Raw genomic sequence first — 18,832 nt, 5'->3', positions numbered from 1 at the left:
CTCCTTCCTAAGGACACTGCTCTGAATGGATCTGCCCTCATCACCCAGTTGCTTCCCAGAAGGCCCTGCTTCCTGATGTCATCACCATGAATTGGGATTTCAACATAGCAATTTCTGGGAGACACAAACATCAACCCATAGCAGCCAGATAGCAAATGCCATAGTCTGTGGCAGTAAGGTCTTTGTCACAGACTCTCAGCTGTGCCTTTGCAGGGGAAAGTGGCCATAACAGTTTGAAAATCAGTGTGCCATGAAAATGCAAAAAACAAACAAGAAAAACCTTATTTACAGAAATAAACTGCCACATGTTCTGTAGTAATGAATAATGGAAAAGCCAAACAAAACATCAGGAATTAGCATGACTTATCAATTGCAAGTGCTTTTTCATTTCCCAAGTGTTAGTTTACATCAGGTAGAATGACTGATTTTGTTTCCTTGCTGCATTTTTAATAGTGACAAAAGAAGTGAACAGTTTTGGTACACTTATGAAAACTTCTTTAACTTAGCAGCTTCTTATATCATTATTTTCTGCTCATTTTGATTTTCAATTGTCATTGGGTCATTGGAAAATAGCCACTGATTTTGAAGAACCTCAAAATTATTTCTAGATCTTTTGGGGTTATTTTTAAACACAAACATGTTTATGTTTTAAAAATCTAAGTTATAAATAAGGAAATTAAAACCTTCATTTTCTAATAGATTGGGACTGGAGTTTAGAGTAGATTGTGACAACCATAGAATTACTTCTATATTCTATCTTTGTAAAACTGACACTTTATATTTCTTTTCCAAGAAAGTGAACTCTGTCTGAGGTGTGTGGATTTTTCTGCAAGGTTCTTCAGAGGCCCTTGCAATTCTGTGTAACTCTCAGATATAGGTATAGATGTTTGTGTATGTACTTGGTGGGGGTGTGGAGGGATGGGCTCTGTGCTTGGGCTTACGGCTGCCAGGCATTCCCACTATTGACAAGGCAAGTTTGCTCCAAAAAGTTGAACATAGATGTACTCGTGAAACTTTTAAACTTCTTGCTAAACAGTCTCAAAATGAACTTTTCTTTCTTTTTCAAACTTTAAAGATGCCATTTTCTGTCTTTTCCATTGGTGTATTATTGTGAATTTCTATTTGCTTTGTGTTTATTTTTATATTTCTCTTGTGTAAACTAAGAAACATTGTGTACTCTAAACCTCAAGGAGCTGAAGGATCTGCCTGGAGTTGGCTGCATTATTGTAGGATTATATCTTCAGTGTTAAGAAACCCATACCTGACCCTGTGTGATCTATCCCTTCCCTGCTCTCTGTACATAAAGCACACCAGTGTGTCCTTGGCTCAAGCCTTCACTCAGACACTGTGTATTATTCAGCTTCTGAATACCTGATACCTGACAAGAAGAAATTTGAGGAGGGGGAGTTTATTTTGACCCAGTTTATGGTCAGTGGACTTCATTGCCATGGGTCTGAATGAGGCAGGACACCATGGTGGAATGCCATGAGAGAGGAGAGTTGCTAGGCTTGTGGAAGCCAGGAAGCAGAGCCAGTGAGGGGCCAGGGACAAAATATAGACCCCCCAAGGCATGTCTCCAGAGACCTACTTCCTTCATCCATGCCCCACCTTCCTACAGTTAACAGTCCTCCATTTAAGCTATTAATTGATTCACTGATTAAGTTACAGCTCTCACAATCCAGTCATTTCACCTTTGAACATTGGTACATTAGATCCTTGTTTCTGATACATGAACTTTACTAAGGACACTTAGTATCTAAACCATAACAGGCCTCCATCCTTCCTTTCTTGCTTGACCTGGCAGGGTTGTGTGTGATGGGTGGATTTCCTTGATATTTCTCCTGGTGGAATCACCAGTCTTCTCACTTAACTCCATCTTAGGGTTTTGACTTTTCCTTCCTCAGCAATTTTATAATTTTTGGGTATCAGTCCCTTCTTGCAAATGCCATCTGTCACCTTTTGCAGTGCCCTGTGGCAAACACATTGAGCACAGAGTAGTTCTATATGGAAGAGAGTGAACACAGCTCATCACATGTGAAGGGAGGAAAGTCCCTGTGGGTTGACCAGTCACATTTTCCCTGTTTTATCCTTAGGTGTTCTTGAAGTTCAGCACTGTGTGTTAGTGTAGAGTCCAGAAGTGCTACATACTATTAAAGACATATTAAATCCATTATCTTACTTCAAGATAAGCAGGGGAGAAATCATAAAGTAAGTTAGCAATTTTAGTTTTATGAATGAATTCTGGAACCATTTAGAGTGTGGCAACAGTGTTCTGTATGTTTCAGGAAGCTAGAAGAAAGAATGTGAATGTCTGCACCACAAGGAAATGATACATGTTTCCAGGGATAGAAATGTTTGCACCATTTTAACTGCACACAGTGTATACCTGTAGATTCTCCAAAATATGTAAAATTTTAATGTTTTCATGTACTAGTTAAATTAAAAAAAGAAAGAATATGTTTTAAAATAGCTTTTCAAAGATGTCTTGAATTTTTCCTAAGTGCTTCTCATCTCAGTGGTTGGTGGGTAATACACATCAGTGTTTCTTCATTGTGTCAGTAGGGGCATCAAAAGCTTTCAATTTGTGTGTGAGGGGAGGTTGGAAAACCAGAAATATGCCCACTGTGTGTTAAAATGGCTGAGTCAGATGTAACTGGGGGTGAGTTTGCTTCCTGGAAGGTGCTGCTGGTACCTGGATCTGAGGCCAGCTAGACTCAGCTCAACTTGGCTTTTCTTTCAGATCCTGGTTGCCTTCTGTTCACTCTGTGTTTTTCTTGGGGTCACCATCCAGTCTAACCAGCATCTCATCAGTGACATGTCCTGCCAGGATGTGATCTTTTACTGCAGACCCATCTTGTGAATCATGTTAGCAAGTAAATTCAGATGGACAATGTCATGAATAGTTTACATGGAGGAAAAGCTCTTAGTCCAGCTCTGTAGCCAAAAACAGATGGTCTGTTTTATTAGAATTTTTAGTATATTTCCATGGTGAACAGTATAAGTATTGTTTTCTACCAAGAGGGTGGAATACTGATAATAGATAGAGCAAACAAAATATGGATTTATCACAAACATGTGTAAGAGCTTCTTTTCATGTTCATGTGTAATGGATTGTTGCTGATACCTTCAGGAGCAGGTTGACAAATAAACAGGGCTATAGTAGTATATAATTATGTCATGCCATCTTACAGTATGACCAAAAATATTGGCTTTTAATATCACTTTGAGACATCCCTATATAGGATAAAAGGAAGTCTGAAACACAGTAAGTTCCATAAATAGCCAATGAAATGGCATCTACAGTGAGATCTGCCTTTCAATGAATCTAACGTTCACTGAGTGTAACATGCCAGCTACTAAGCTATGCGCTCTACACTGTCAGTATTGTGTGTGTGCATTTCTTCCTGGGCACTACCTTACCTCCAGATAGTAGGTGAGGAGCACAGAACTGGAGGGTAGAACTCAGGTCTACCATTAGACCCAACTCTTAACTGCCATGCCCTGTCACCATCACTTTTCCAATCCCCAGAAATAAACAAACATAATCAACACCACATTTCACAATCAAAAAAATACTCCTTGTGGTGGCAGCGACTCCAGCTTCTAGCAGCTGCTTGTGAGAGACATGCTACTTCATTGTACTTTAAACAAAGGTGTTAAGTGAGTTATGTATCCTGCACTGTATTGTTTGAACAGGTTTGGTTTAAGACTTCCTTAAATTAGAGACTTACCTTAATGAGTGATATTTCCTGAGACCATCGCTAATGCCTGGGGCAACTGCAGAGTAAAAAGGAATTACGTACAAATTGCTAAAATTCTTCAGTTCATATCAGGGCATGGAAAGAACAGCCACTACTTGTCACTTTGGGTTTTGCATGAAGGATAGGCAGACTTGCTTCTGCCTCACACCTGTGCAATGTGAAGCTAAGCCTGAGAACTGTCTGTTTGTCCTGGGTTAATAACAACCCCATCATTTCCAGAATCCTGCTGCCCCAGGTGTCTCACTTTGAGACTTACATTTGATTAATGATTCAAAATATTCATGTAGAGCAAATAAAACGTACTCCTAGACCCTTGAGTGACATTGTCCAGTAGATCAAAAAAGCAAGCACCTTTCCCTGAAGGTGAGTTGGGAAGCTATTTTTTTCTGCCTGTTTTCACTTCTCTGTAGCACTGAAGGAGACACGTTACAGTGGCCCCCTAGGGAAACAGGACTGAGTATCAGAACAGTGAGATGCACAGGACATAGGGGAGAGACCTGGCCTTGGCTCACATGCTCTTCCCCTCTCTTCCAAGTATGAGGCCCAACATCTTCCTGGATGTCAGTGAAGGGTCTGCTCACTGTAAGAATTGGTACTATGAACTCATGGTGGACCACACTGAGCCCTTTGTCACAGCAGAAACAACTCACCTTCAAGTGGGCTGGGCTTCCACCAAGAGGTACCTTCCCTACCCTTGAGGGGTCAAAGAGTGTAGTGGCAGTGGCATTGATGATGACCTCTTCCACAGATTTGACAACTTTCATTTCTGGTCAGGTGAGCACCTCCTGTTTCTTTCTTGATGGACAACCTGTGACCCTGCTGTGCATGTCTGGATGCTGTTGGTGCTGCTTCTGTCAGGGATATATTATTCAGAAACTTAACATTGATGTAGTGATTAAGAGTTGTGAAAAGCAAAATTTTACTAGAGAAAAAGAAAACAATTAGAATTATGGTTGTATTTTAAACTACATTCTGATGTATGAGTGAAATGCAAAAACCTGTGTTTCCAACTTACATTAACTAGTGTGTGTAGTTTAGTTTCCAATATGTAGAGCACAAAACACAGACCCTGGAAAGTAATTGGAAAAAAATGCTTGAATTTAACCTCCCAAAAGATAAGGTGGAGGAAGGAATTAGAAATCTGCATGATACTGCCTGAGGAGTATGTTCATGATGAAATAACTCTTCTCTTGGAAAGGGTAGAAAGGATTGAAGATAAATGTATAGTTCATTTTACTGGCTTTTGGTTCTGTTGCTTAAGTATATATTGAAAATCAGTACTACACATTATAAAATAATATTCCTTTCTCTGGTTCATAATGAGGTATAATTTGGTTGATTCAAATGCCTGACTCTTGATTAACCTAGATGCTTTTTAGATGCTAGAGTTCATCTGGATTCTGCATGTGTTTATAGAGCTACATGTAGAATACAGTGCTGCTATGACCCTGAAACATTTTTCAAAGCATTTAGCGTTTAGAAGATATGGGAAGTTAAGTTATAAAAAGCTGAACTTGGTCTTGTGGTTTCAAGTGTTATTCATTTAATAATGTTGTGTAGGTCTAATAGCTTATGAAAAGAAATTTAAAAATTAAAGTCAACTGAATCTACCTTTGTGGTTAATGAGTTTGTAAAGTGAAAGGCCTGTGTATAGTTGTTTCAGAGAAATAGCTACTGATTTCCTCCTTTATTCAATGCCTTTCTTCTCCTTTATTCAGAGTCTCAGTTATCTGGAAGACATAAAGCTGAGTCTATCTGGGCATGTTCATCTATCTAGGCACATGGTCAGGATCCTCACAGAGGCATGAATTGCCTATACCCAGGTGTACTGTGCCAGTAAGACAACTGCCACAGTGACTTGTTCCCATGATAAAATTTCCTATCAACCACCTTGAAGCATAGAGCACTAACTTCAAAGACCTGTCCAAACTAAAATGGGGCTAATGTCTATTTTTAAATATACTGCAACTCTGTCCTTCAGTTCTTCTCTTTCTAGCTCCAGTATGACTCTGCAGGAAATAGGCACCTGGGCAGGTGAATGCTGTTTTCCTTTTTAGGCACAGATTAGGGGAAAAACTGTTCTGATGGGATGATGCAGAGTTGCTTGTTTACTTTAACCTCACATTTCACCATTTTTGGTATTGCATTCAATTTGAAGCTTTTCCTTTCAAGACATTGAAAGAATCTGGTGCTTAGGGAACTGAGTTGGGTGCATTATATCTTTATTACAAAGTGTCCATTAAATAGAAAAATAAAAATGAGAAAACATTTCAATGACTGGACATGGCACAGGAAGGATGGGAGGTTCTGGAATTCTGGAAGAAAATTATCTTGAAACATTTTTATGAAGAGAAAATATTTGTCCATATATTTTAAAAAAGGTAAGAAACTACATTTTGCCCTTGTTGAAGGACACATTCTGTCCTATGCTTTGCTAACTTCAGATTCATATTCCACAGAGCCATGTCTGGAGTCTGGGCTTTCTAGGGCTGATTCCTAATAGTTCAGAACACTTTCTCAGGGTTTATGCTTCTGTTACTTTATTTTCAGTGGTTGATGTAGAATCTAAATTGTCAAATATTGGTTACTTTTAGGAGACAAAATGTTTGTAAGTGAACATTTTGTGATGGGAGTAGAGATGTTACTTGGGACCAGGATTTGGCCCAAAAGCCACAGTTTGGAGCTGTGTTTCCATTTATTCTAATTTAAACATTGTGTAGTGTTGCTCTTTGGGCATGCCAGATGTTTGAAAGAGCACAGGTGTGAGAAATCTTAGTGCTTGCAGGGGATTTCAGTGTAGAGGAAGCACGGAGCAATGTCATGCAGCAGTTCTGGGTTTCCCACTCACTGCGGTTATCTTCCTTCCTGGCTAATGCAGAGAACAGCCTTGTCATTCTCATTGATCCAGTATGGGTTGACTTAGATGCAACTGGAGATGCTGCCAAGTGGCCCAGCACTGAATGCTGTTGACACTATGGACCTCAGGTGACTCACTGTGGTCTTTTCCTGTCTGCCTCAGACATTGCAGAACACTTTACCTTGGTGGTAGTTAGATAGCTATTAGCATTATTAGTTTAATAATGCCCCGTAAACTGAGTGACATATTTTGAGTATAGTACACACTTGTTTTGACTATAGTAAGAACAGTTTAAATAACATTTTATTTATTTATTTTATTTATTTTTTTATTTTTTACAGACTGCATTTTGATTCATTGTACACACAATGGGGTACATCATTTCGTTTCTATGACTACACAATGTAGATTCATACCATTTGTGTAATCATATGTGTACATAGGGTAATGATGTCTGTCTTGTTCCATGAATTTTTATACTCCCCTCTCATTTCCTTCTACATAATCTAAAGTTCCTCCACTCTTACCTCACTCACCACCCCCCCATTATATATCATCATCCATTTATCAGATAAAATATTTGACCTTTGGTTTTTTTGGAATGGCTTATTTCACTTAGCATGATATTCTCCAATTCCATTTATTTATTGGCAAATGTCATAATATTATTCTTTAAGGCCAAATAATATTCCATTGTGCATATATACCATAGTTTCTTTATCCATTCATCTGTTGAAGGGCATTTAGGTTTCCACAATTTAGCTATTGTGAATTGAGCTGCTATAAATATTGTTGTGACTGTGTTACTGTAGTATATTAATTTTAAGTCCTTTGGGTATAAACTGAGGGGTGGAATAACTGGGTCAAAAGGTGGGTCCATTCCAAGTATTTTGAGGAATCTCCACACTGCTTTCCAGAGTGGCTGTACCAATTTGCAACTCCACCATCAATGTAAAAGTTTGCCTTTTTGCCCACATCCACGCCAACATCTATTTTTGTTTGTGTTCTTGATAATAGCCATCCTAATTGGAATAAGATGAAATCTTAGAGTTGTTTTAGTTTGCATTTCTCTAATTACTAGAGATGTTGAACACTTTTTCGTATATTTATTAATCACCTAAATGTCATCTTCTGTAAAGTGTCTGTCCATACCTTGGTCCATTTATTGATTGGGCTCTTTGTATTTTTGGTATAAAGTATTGTAAGTTCTTTATAAATTTTGGAGATAAGTGCTCTATCTGAAGTGCATGTGGAAAAGATTTTCTCCCACTCTGTAGACTGTTTTTCACATTATTATTTCCTTTGCTGAGAGAAAGCTTTATAGTTTGAATCCATCCCATTTATTGATTCTTGCTTTGATGTCTTGTGCTTTAGGAGTCTTGTTAAGGAAGTCTGGTCCTAAGCCAACATGATGAAGATTCAGGCCTACTTTTTCTTCTATGTGTTGCAGGGTCTCTGGTCTCATTCCTAAGTCCTTGATCCATTTTGAGTTGAGTTCTGTGTAGGGTTAGAGATAAAGGTTTAATTTCATTTTACTGCATATGGATTTTCAATTTTCTCAGCACCATTTGTTGAACAGGCTATCTTTTCTCCATCGTAAGTTTTGTCTCCTTTGTTTAATATGATGTGACTGTACTTATGTGCGTTCATCTCTGTGTCTTCTAGTGTGTACCATTGGTCTGCCTGTCTATAAAATAGCATTTTTATTAAATGCAACTCTACTGACATAGAAATAGGTCTTTTTCCATCAGCTGTGTTGCTACTACATGAATTTTCAAAACTGCCTTTATTATATTCAGAGAATTCTGAGAGAACCACTTTATAGTGATTTTGTTGCTTAATTCTTCAATTATTGGTGAAATAATGTTCTTAGCTTTGAAAAATGTTCTTGGTGAAAATCTTGGCATGCTGGAGGTAAGAAGAGGTAGCCTAAAAATGCAAAGCACATATCTTGAATCTGTTTTAGATTTTACTCAATAGAGATCTATGTTTGTGTTGGGCAGTCTGTGGATTTGGGTGAATCCTGCCTCCCTTTTTCCAGTGAGCCCTTGGGACTAATTTAAAAAAAACAAAATTCTTGATGTAGTCAGAATAGCCTGAGCATTGATTGACCAGGGGGAAGAAGAGCATTTATCAAATTCTGTTTTCCTGTCTCCCAATTGTATCCTGCTGTGCTCAAGATGCCAAGCAAGATTTCCAGTGAGATAAATTGTAAAACAAACCAAATAGCATATCACCTCCCTCTAATCAAAACATTGCAAGAAATAATGATCACACTTTCTTTTTCATTAACTTTATAAAATTTTATTTTGAATTTATAAAAATCAAAGGGAACATGATATTTGAAAAAGATTCTGACAAGTGGTGTCAGGTGTGCCTGAGACTGATACTTTAAACTGTTAATTTAATCATCATGGAAATTCTAAAGGGTGATGGTATTTGGTGTTCTGATCATAAAATTTGAGGTTCAGAGAGGTGAGATTTGCTGAAGGTTTCTCCAACCAAGTAATAAGGTAGTTATTTCAAGTTGGATCTTTTCCTGCAAAATGTCCCATAGCATCATTATGGTGTTTACTCTAATATAATTTCTGCAGCAAAGATCTTCCAGCTTCATGGAGACATTTCTGTGTGTTGGACTGTCCATTTTCTAACAAGGCAGCCTGGGTCCTGAAAAATCAAAAATTTTTTTCATTACCAAGAGTTTAGCATGTCACGATAGAGTGAGTTCATTGTGCATTGCTTTGTCACTGCCTGAATGCTCTGAGTTGAAAATATATTACATTCCTTAATGTTCCTCTTTTACAAGGTTGTTCTGCTCACACTGTAAGTTCACCAAACCAGTACCTGTGTTGAGAACTGATGATGTCATGAATTTCTGTTTAGATCCAAATGCCCTAAGCATCCCGTTCCAAATTAATGGACAACCTGTTCAAGGAATGTTTGAGAATTTAAACATTTTTGGCCTCTTCTTTCCAGTTGTTAATTTCTCTGCAGGAATAAAGTTGGTATGACTCTGTTTTCTAATCTGTTTCTCCCCTCACTTCTCAAACTTTCACAGAAGGCTCTGCCATGGAACTACCCTTCTACTCTAACTTTTGTTCTTCTCTCCTGGCATCTTCCTGCATAGTTTTTAGCCAGTTCCTTGAAAAAGGAGGTAAGGTTCACTCAAGAGGGAATCTCAGGAGGTTGGGGCTTTGTCCACCTATTCCCCCATTTAGCTCTGGGTAGTAATACCTGCATCCAAGCAACATCCTAAAATATTTCAGATTTGTTTCTTAAGACTATTGTACTATTAAAGGGAAATGAACGATGCCATTAAAACACCACTTTTTCATTTTTATTTTCACTGTTTCCTATTTTCAGTGATCCCCCATCCTACATCAACCCACTTCATTCTAGAGAAATTCAGTGCCCTTTCTGTTGGGAATACATGTCTCTTCCACCTGTTTTAGTGGTAAATTCTCTGCCTATGAACAGCTGTGTCAAGGTGGTTTCCTCTAGCTGCTTCCTCATTTTTGTTATTACCAGAGGGAAACAAACTAAAACCGCGTTCCTTGGAGTTCACAGAGAAATCTTGAGAACATGATAATCTAACATCTTCTTGATTAGATGATCATGGTCAAGATTGTTATGATGTTCTTGGGTGATCTAACAAGGGGCAACCCTGTTGCCCACCTGAATCTGTGTATTTCTCTCTCATTCCTGCTTACCATTGTTTATTTTGGTTATTCTTTCAGTTACAATGCTCCTCCCAGGAATAAGTCCTAGTTTCAGAAGCACCATATTGAAGTACAGAGTAGTCCATGTACCAATGACATAGTCTGATATATTTAATGAAATTGTATTTGTTTCTGTGAGCTTTCAATTTGCTTTAAAGTTTTTGTTTCTCCTCACTTAATTGGTTTCTCTTTTTTCTTCTTTTTTAACATGGAACTGAAACACAAGTAGTTAGAAAAGGAATTACAAGGGAAACAAAAAAATGTATTTATTTTTGTAAGTTGAGAGCCCCCACAAATTGATATATTGATCTGCTTTAAAATACATTGTTGAGGGCTGGGGATATAGCTCAGTTGGTAGAGTGCCTCGCAAGCACAAGGCCCTGGGTTCAAATCTGCAGCACTGAAAAAAAAAAAAGCATTGTTGAGTGGAACTCAGATGAAATTATTTTTAATTAGATGAAAATGATGTTTAAAAATTTTAGAAAGTTTAGTTATTGGGGTTGTAATTGGAAAACAGTAAGAAATAAAGTTTACCTGCTTTCTTCAACAAATGGTATTGGTACCCAAGTCCACTTGAGGGAATTTAATCAGTAAATTGGGTGTTGGAGAGTGGTTATTTCCTCACATCTAGTCCAGCCCTGCATTTTTAAACCTATCAATACTTAGATTGTATCTTCTTTTTGTCTTTTTATTCTTTGGGCACCTTGGAACACTGAGTGGCCTATTGCTATGAACTTTCACTCCATTTACATATAAGGAGGATGTGGGTGGTTTTAGTTATTTCTCCAGTGACTGTTGAGTCTCCACTGACCCACAGATGCATGCTGACCAAGTTTTGTCATTGGATCGATGTGATGCCCTCATGCCTTTTGTTGTTAGAGCATTTTGGATTCTAAAGTGATGCCATTATGATGGTACTTGGGATATAACGTGGCTTCTGACAAAGTTAATTTTGCACTAATATTCTCAACTATTAATTTTGCTGATTAGAAGACTTTCACATTCACTAAGGATGTAGTTGACTCTACTCTGCATCCTTTCTGGGTATTCTTTTTGCTTGGGGAAGGGTGACATGGAGAATTAAAATTCCTTCCTCCAACAGGGTATGCTTCTTGTTACAAAGCAGTTCTGTCCAAAGGAAAGCTGAAAGTGTAGCACGGCACAGAGTACAAGCAAGGGAGGATGTACACGTGAGACCTGTTGGGCCCAAGGGTGTTCCTGACACAAGCTGCCTTCACACAAATCGCAGTGGACACCGCCCAGGTACAGCTTTCAGCCCCCACAAATGGAAGTTTGCCCTGTCCTTATGTGGATATTCACTGGCTCTCAGGCTGCACTCCAGCCCTCAGGAATGCATATTCAGTAATGCAACTGATGTGTCTGCTAGCAACAAGTCTCATAAATTAATACTCCCCTTTATCACTGCTTCCCCCACCCAATTTCTGTTTCTTTTTCTGAAAAAAAGAATTGCTTCCCTCTGACAAATTTATTTCATAAAGCACAAATGTGTCACAACCTCCAGTTTTAAAAGCACTGTTCTAGGTTGTCTTTAAGGTCTTATTAAAATAGGTAATATTATTTAGTTTATAACATGCATATTATATTTTAAAATCAGCAATGACAGCAGCAGGTGGAGCTTAGGTGCACAGTTATTCAAACAAGTTTAAGGTATAGTCATGTCAGGATAGCTTGATATTGGGTAACATACTGCACTTGAAATAACACCACATAGATGTAGTGCAAACTGAGTTTGGAGGGTAATTTTGTATATAGAAGAGACAATGGGTTGATTTCTTCTACCCATATGTTCTCATTATGTTGAATGTTGAAGATTATTAGCTGACACTTACCTGGGGGAGATACTGAGTTCTTTAACCAGGGTTAAGATGCCTGGGAACAAATGCCTACTCAGGGATTGTGAGATAAGTACAGTCCTTGCTGTTTGGGTTTCTGAGACTATTTGACACAGTTATCAGATAATACCTCCTCACAGATGAACACTTAGGGGATGCCAGCCACCATTCATACCTTCCTGTATCATAGACATACTGTGTCCTGAGGATGATAGTGAATTAAACATGGCTTTACTTTGATGTGTAATGACCTCAGTGAAGTTGGCTCAATATTCTAGTTGATTAGTTTTTGAAGATCTGACATTTGAAGCTAAATTAATACCATGCCTCAGAAGTTTCAGTTGCTTAAAACCAGTTGTTTTGGCTCCTTGAGTCTTATTTCTGGTTTTGCCATGAAGATTTTTGATATTCTGTAGGTCAAGCAAGTGTTCAAGCATTGTTCACAACAGGTTCAGTTTTTGTTGTCCCTTGCAGAAGAGTGGCAGGGTGTTCAGTGCTACCTGAGTTTATTAGGAAACTCCCTTGGGGAGACAGAGATGGGCAGTGGGGTTGTGCATCAGTGGTGCATAGAGGTCACCTGGGAGCTGAATAACTGCAGCAGGTGCAGGGAAAGGGTGCAAAGGTATCTGCTCCCTGTGGAAATGGCACCTCCTGAATGGGCTGTGCAGGCTTTGCCCTGCTGAGGAGCCAGCTTGGGGCCACACAGGAGGTCTTGCTTTATCAAGATTGGAGAAACCCAGCCTCCCACCTTGAAAACCATTTTGAGCTCTTTATCAAGAGGTCTTCAAAATTTTCCCTTTTTTGGGAGGGTGGGTACCAGGAATTGAACTCAGGGGCACTCAACCACTAAGCCGCATCCCCAGCCCTATTTTGTATTTTATTTAGAGACAAGGTCTCACTGAGTTGCCAGGGTCTCACTGGTTCACCATTGCTGAGTCTGACTTTGAACTGGTTATCCCCTGCCTAAGTCTCCTGAGTAGTTTGGATTGCAGGCTACAAGCATGTGCCACTGCACCCACCTAAACTTCTTCCTTTTAATGAGAACAGGTAAATGCTTTTTTTCTTGAGAACTTTGTTTGTAAAGCACTAAAAGACCAGAGTGCAGATCAGGGGAAACACAAATTACTGCAGTCAGATATCTACAGGTTCAAAGAGCCCATGGAATAAAACTCAGGCCCTGGCTTGCCATCCACCTGGTCTGTGGACACCAGTCATGTTGGTGTAGGAATATTGGAGTTATTTCTCTTTTCAAATAATGCAACCCTTGGTAGTAGTCACATGTCCATTAACATTCTTCAGTTGTTCTCCTCAACACCCCATTTACTTTTTTCATTAATTCTCCCAGAAACATATGTTGTCACTGAAAGAAAAAAAAGTTCCCAAATTTGCCTAAAGAGGGCTGTAGAAATAGGTGTTGTAGGATGAGGTATGTTGTTGTATCTTAATGGCTTATGAGGCAATGTTATGACTCTGCACCTTCTACATGTTATTGCGCTCTCTCTGCCCGCAGAGAGAGACACGACAAATGTCTGAAGCTTTGGAGGTTTACTGCGTACAGTCTTCCTTTCTTTTCTTCTTATCTATCCCTTTCTCTCACTCTCTTTCCCTCTCCTACACTTCCCTTACTCCTAGCTTCCCTTCTCCCAGCTTCTTCCAGCTTCCGCGCACTCCCAGCTTCCAGCTCAGCTTCAGCCTCCACCTCCGCCGCTTCTTCCACTTCTGCCTCTTCTTCAGCCACCTACTCTCCCACCCACCAGGCTTATATACACTTCAACCAATCAGGGGAGAGTACACGAGGTAAACGCGGACAGCTGCAAGCCTAGGATAGGTACACGAGGGGGGCATGCTCTAATCACATTGTTAACTAGCCAATCACTGGAATTCGCTGGTTGTTTACTGTATAGCTGGCCACTTTTGGCTCAGCGTCAGGCACCATCTTGATCATGCCCAAGGCTGGGGGTCCCGGAAACCCCGACACATGTGTTTCTGGTAGGTTTTTTGTTTTGTTTTGTTTTGTTTTGAATTTTAGAATATGTTGCCAAACCATGTGCAGAAAATGAGATCTTTGAATTAACTAAACAACAGTTAGAAATTTGTTACATCAGCAAAACATACACAGTATATACTTTGTTGTTGCTTGCATTGACTTAAAAATTGAAAAAGTGGAAAAATGCTAAAAAAAAATGGCCCACCAGCTAAAATCAGTAGGAGAGAGAAATTAAGAATGTGTACATAATGAGTTGCCAGATTTTTTAAACTGCTTTGTATGTGGAGTCTTTTTTTTTCATTTATTCTTATGGGGTGTTGAGAATTGAATCCATTACTTCACACATGTGAGGCAAGTGCTCTACCCCTGAGCCACAAACCCAGCCCACCAAGAGATTCAAGATCAAAGAAAGATGATTATAGGATAGTAAGACTGAAAAAGAGCTCATGAAGAAAACTAAAACAACTCCTACACCCCTGTGGTAAGAGCAGCCATCTTCCTGGGCTGTGCTCAGTGACGACGCTGTCCATCTCAAGCTCATAAATTACCTCAAACATTATGCTTTGCAGTGAAGTGTTTGTTATGTATCTTCTTTAAAAACTGAGGGGAAATTCTCTTTACTGTTACTGTGGTTAAATTCAGTTCCATTCAATACCATACAGACTCTTCCTGCTATTTTCAAAGCACTGCATTTCCAGATTCTGAAATGGACAGTGACTCAGACACAAGACACACACACGTGCACACACACACACACACACACACACACACACACACACCATCACCTCAAGTCAGACTTTCTTGGTCCAAGGTGCTTTGATGCAACTTGAGCCTCCTGGGACTCCAGGGAACAGACTGAGCCCTGGGTCTCTGCAGTCCTGCTGCCATCTGCCCCTTTCCTGGGATGAACTTCATAACTATTCTGCTGGTTTCTCAGGACCCATTCTGGACAAGCACTGCCCCAGGGTCCATGTCATCTGTTTGGGAGAGTCTGGAAGTGACAGGTGAGGAGATTTTGTACCCTCTTTTCATGGAACATGTGACTCACATCCACCTTGTTTATAAGACCTTCCCAGAAATTCTGCAATTAAGGATTTAGAGACCCTGACATTAAGATCTGTCTTATTCTAGAGTAAGATATTGCCCTGTGAATATTCAGAAGTTTGTTAACATTATAAATAAGGTTTCAGAGTATTCAAGTGTGTGTTTAGGAGTTTATACTTAGCTCTCTGGTTTGTTGAATTTTTTCTTCTCTGCATTTATTTTATAGTTGTCAAGGGATGTATTTCACAGGAGCATCATGTCAGGTCTCTGTAATGGAACACCACCAGGCAGATCAACTCTGTTATTTATCTGTCCCTGTAACATTTATTGCTTGCCTTCTAGTAGCCTGGTTGTGCATGGTACTGGGCACTCAAATTTGGTAGGACCTTGACTCTAATTCACTGTGTTTACCTTTTAGGAGATTCCTGTTTAACTCAATGAAGACACACAAATAGTCAGAGAGAAAAAGAAGATGTAAATTGGGAGTCTTCCAGGAGATAGATATTAGCCCAGAGGCCAGTACTGCTTGGCAGCAGTCAGAGCAGAAACAGGTTCTGGACAGAGGAACCAGCATCTGTTAAGTGAGGAGGGGAAGGAACTGGGCATTTGCACTGACTCTTTAGTAGCACAACACAGAAGACAGTGCCATGTAAAGAACAATGGGAAGTCTGGCCACTGAGGCAAGAAGCATGTCACAGAGGACTTTGGGCAGTGTGCTTTTATTCTGTAAGGACTTGAAGAATGCTAAGGAGGGGAGTTGACATTCTCAAGTCCCTGCATTGGGGGAACTGTGCTGTCCTGTGGAAAAGCAGGAGCCCCAGGGAATTGGCAGTGAGTGTCCCCACTCTACCTGGTCTGAGGACAGAATGCATGATTGCAGGAGGCAGTTCAGTTTTTAAGAATGCCACATGAAAGGGCAGGTTGCTGTTTTGTTCCAGGCATATCAGAGGACAGTAGCACTGGCTCTTCTCTGAGGCAAAGGTGAAGGTGGAATTCCATGCAGGAATTACCCTGGGACTGACATAAGTTCACATTTTATTTGGAGTTTAGAATTGAGGGTTAGAGATTTCTGTAGTTGTGTATTAAAACTGAGTTTCACATATAAGTCCTCTTCATTTGTAATGATTGCAAGAAAGAAAAGAATGAAGAGGTTATTTCTAACTTGGTAATATATGAAGGCTTTAAAAAAGTCATCACATGTGTTGCATAGTTTTCCTGTGGCATTTAGAGATCCTGGTAATTATTCCCATGGAAGAATGTGTTCCCTAATAGCATGTGGATGTCATCTCTTGCCACCATGGCACTAATTCGGTAATTTAGGTCTCTAAGAAGATAAGAAAACCTAATTACCAACAAAAGGATAGGGAACATTTTCCTTATTCCTGAAACTTTAAATTTAATGTCATTGCTGATACCATGTCCAAGTTGGTTCTGTTTTCTAACCCTAATCCTGTCATTTTAGTGAGTGATAGCTAGGATGTCTATTGCAGAGAGTAAACCCTGGAGTTTAGAAGCTATATTTGTATGTAGATGCTGAGCCCTGCCCACTGTGAATAATGCACTCTCTTTCCTGACAGCTGTGGGTGGATGGTTTGATTAATCATTAGATGCATGAACTGTGCTGGCACTCCTTATGGTGAATGCTAGCATCCCCCTTTTAGAGCTAATTCATAACATTTCTTTGCTGATGATTGTTATAGCTACATAGTGTTTATTTATATGGTTTTGTGATGAACTCATTTTAACTGTTTTTTCCTTAAAAATCAAATCAGAGGGGTAAAACCATTCCTTCTCCCAAAGGTGCACTAGTTGGCAAGGGCCCTAGCAAAGTAATTGAGAGAACAGTCTCTGGTACTCAGGGGTCCATGGTCAAAGACTTGCTCCATCAATGTGATCTTCCTGAAGTGACTCAACTTAGGGGATCTTCTTGAAGTGACTCAACCTTGCCAATCTTAGACTTGGTTCTCCTTGTTCAGTGGTGATAACGTATCTATTTCTTGGCATGATGTGGGGGCTCAGTGACGGCATTCTGATGAAGCTTTCAGTGCCACCTCTTTAGCAGAGCAAGCACCACCCGGGGTTTCGTTTGCTGGCTTTACAGTATATCACAGAGGGATTAACAACTTTGTTGATTGAATTCTGAGAAGTGACAAATAGTGAATAAGCAGGGAATTATTCCAGCATGTCCCTTCTTTTGTATCAAGGGGTAATGTAATGTATATACAATGTGATGCTCTTTCTGTGTCCTTCTTCCATGTAAATGCACACAAAGGTTGCCTAAATCAGTGGCAGACAACTTACTTTAGACCTGAACTGTCACCTGCATCTGTTATAGCACCACAGAGTCCTGACACCTCCTTGGGAACAGCACAGGTCACTAGAGTGTGCTGCTTGATGTCCCCAAGTGGACCCTATGGCTCAAGTTCTAGTGTCTTAATTTCATGTTTAGTAGATAAAATATTGCACAAATTTCAGGTCTTAATTTATGAATAAGTGAGGCTTGGTTTGGAAATGAATATTACAATGGTGTTCAACCCACAAAAAACATACTTTTGTGGAATATTTCTTGGGAAGTTAACATATAGATAGATGTCAGTGATTTCTTTCTGGCTTCATATTTTTTCTTGAGCATCATTCATAGAATATTGGCACATCCTGGGGGCAGGAGGGAGAGGAATGAGGGACACTGGATAGTGATACTGGATAGTGGAGAAGAGCGATGCAGAGGGAAAGAGAGAGTAGGTAAGGGAAAGACATCATTGTTGTCTAAAGGACAGATGGTCCTCCCTCTTTTCCCTCTTCTGTATTTTTTTTTGTCTCTTGCTGACAGCAGTCTTTCCAGTCCTGAATGTTGTGAATCTTTATGATCCATCCTGAGTCCTTTATTCTTCTCAAGCAAATTCTCTGCAGGTATTCCCATCTCACCCATGATTTAATTACCCCAGATGTGCTCCAGTGTTGATCCTTCACACAGGCATCTGCTTTAAGGGGAGGAGGTTTGCATCCCAGCTTGCAGGTGACATGTTCCTCAGTGCATCATGAAGCAGCATCACCTGAAGCCTCTTCACTAAATGTGCTCCTGGTCACTCCTGCACAGCCAGGAACCTGGAGTCATCCTGGATACCTCCTTTTGTCTTAACCCTGTGTCCAGCCCATTGTTAGTGCCTCCAAGTGCAGCTCCAGTCTGTTCCCCCCTCCACTGCTTCTGTGGCCACCATCACCATCTGCCACCCAGATTACACACAGTCTCCTGACTCGTCCTCCCACTCTCTCTCTACACTCTGCACATGGAATCCCACCTTTATACACATGCACACATGTGCATCCACACATGGGTTGCCTAAAGCCATTCAGTGGCTTCTCATTGCTCTTGAACCCCATATGCTCAGAGGAGCTGTAGGGCCTTCTGTCTCTGTGCCTGACACTACTTTGTTCCCTGTTTTCCAGCCCTCACTAGGTCTTCCTTCCAGTGAGTTTTTGTGGCCTTGTCTGTTCTCTTTCCTTTCCCTAGAAATTTCTCTGCCTGATGGTCAAACAGCTTCTTCCCTGCTTATACTCAGTTTCCACTTATGTCACTTCCTTGGTAGGGATTTGTTTCCCTGCTGTTCAGT

The 18,832-nt window shown here is 40.0% G+C and overlaps 1 pseudogene; it reads left to right on the top strand.

Moving 5' to 3' along the window:
* LOC124974562 (ryanodine receptor 2-like) overlaps positions 1–18,832 on the top strand; it is a 226,498-nt pseudogene that overhangs the window by 32,518 nt on the left and 175,148 nt on the right.

The sequence above is a fragment of the Sciurus carolinensis genome, unplaced genomic scaffold, assembly GCF_902686445.1.
Source record: "Sciurus carolinensis unplaced genomic scaffold, mSciCar1.2, whole genome shotgun sequence".
Taxonomy (NCBI): Eukaryota; Metazoa; Chordata; class Mammalia; order Rodentia; family Sciuridae; genus Sciurus; species Sciurus carolinensis.
Note: the sequence above shows the minus strand (reverse complement) of the source record. Positions and strands in the feature narration are given on the sequence as shown.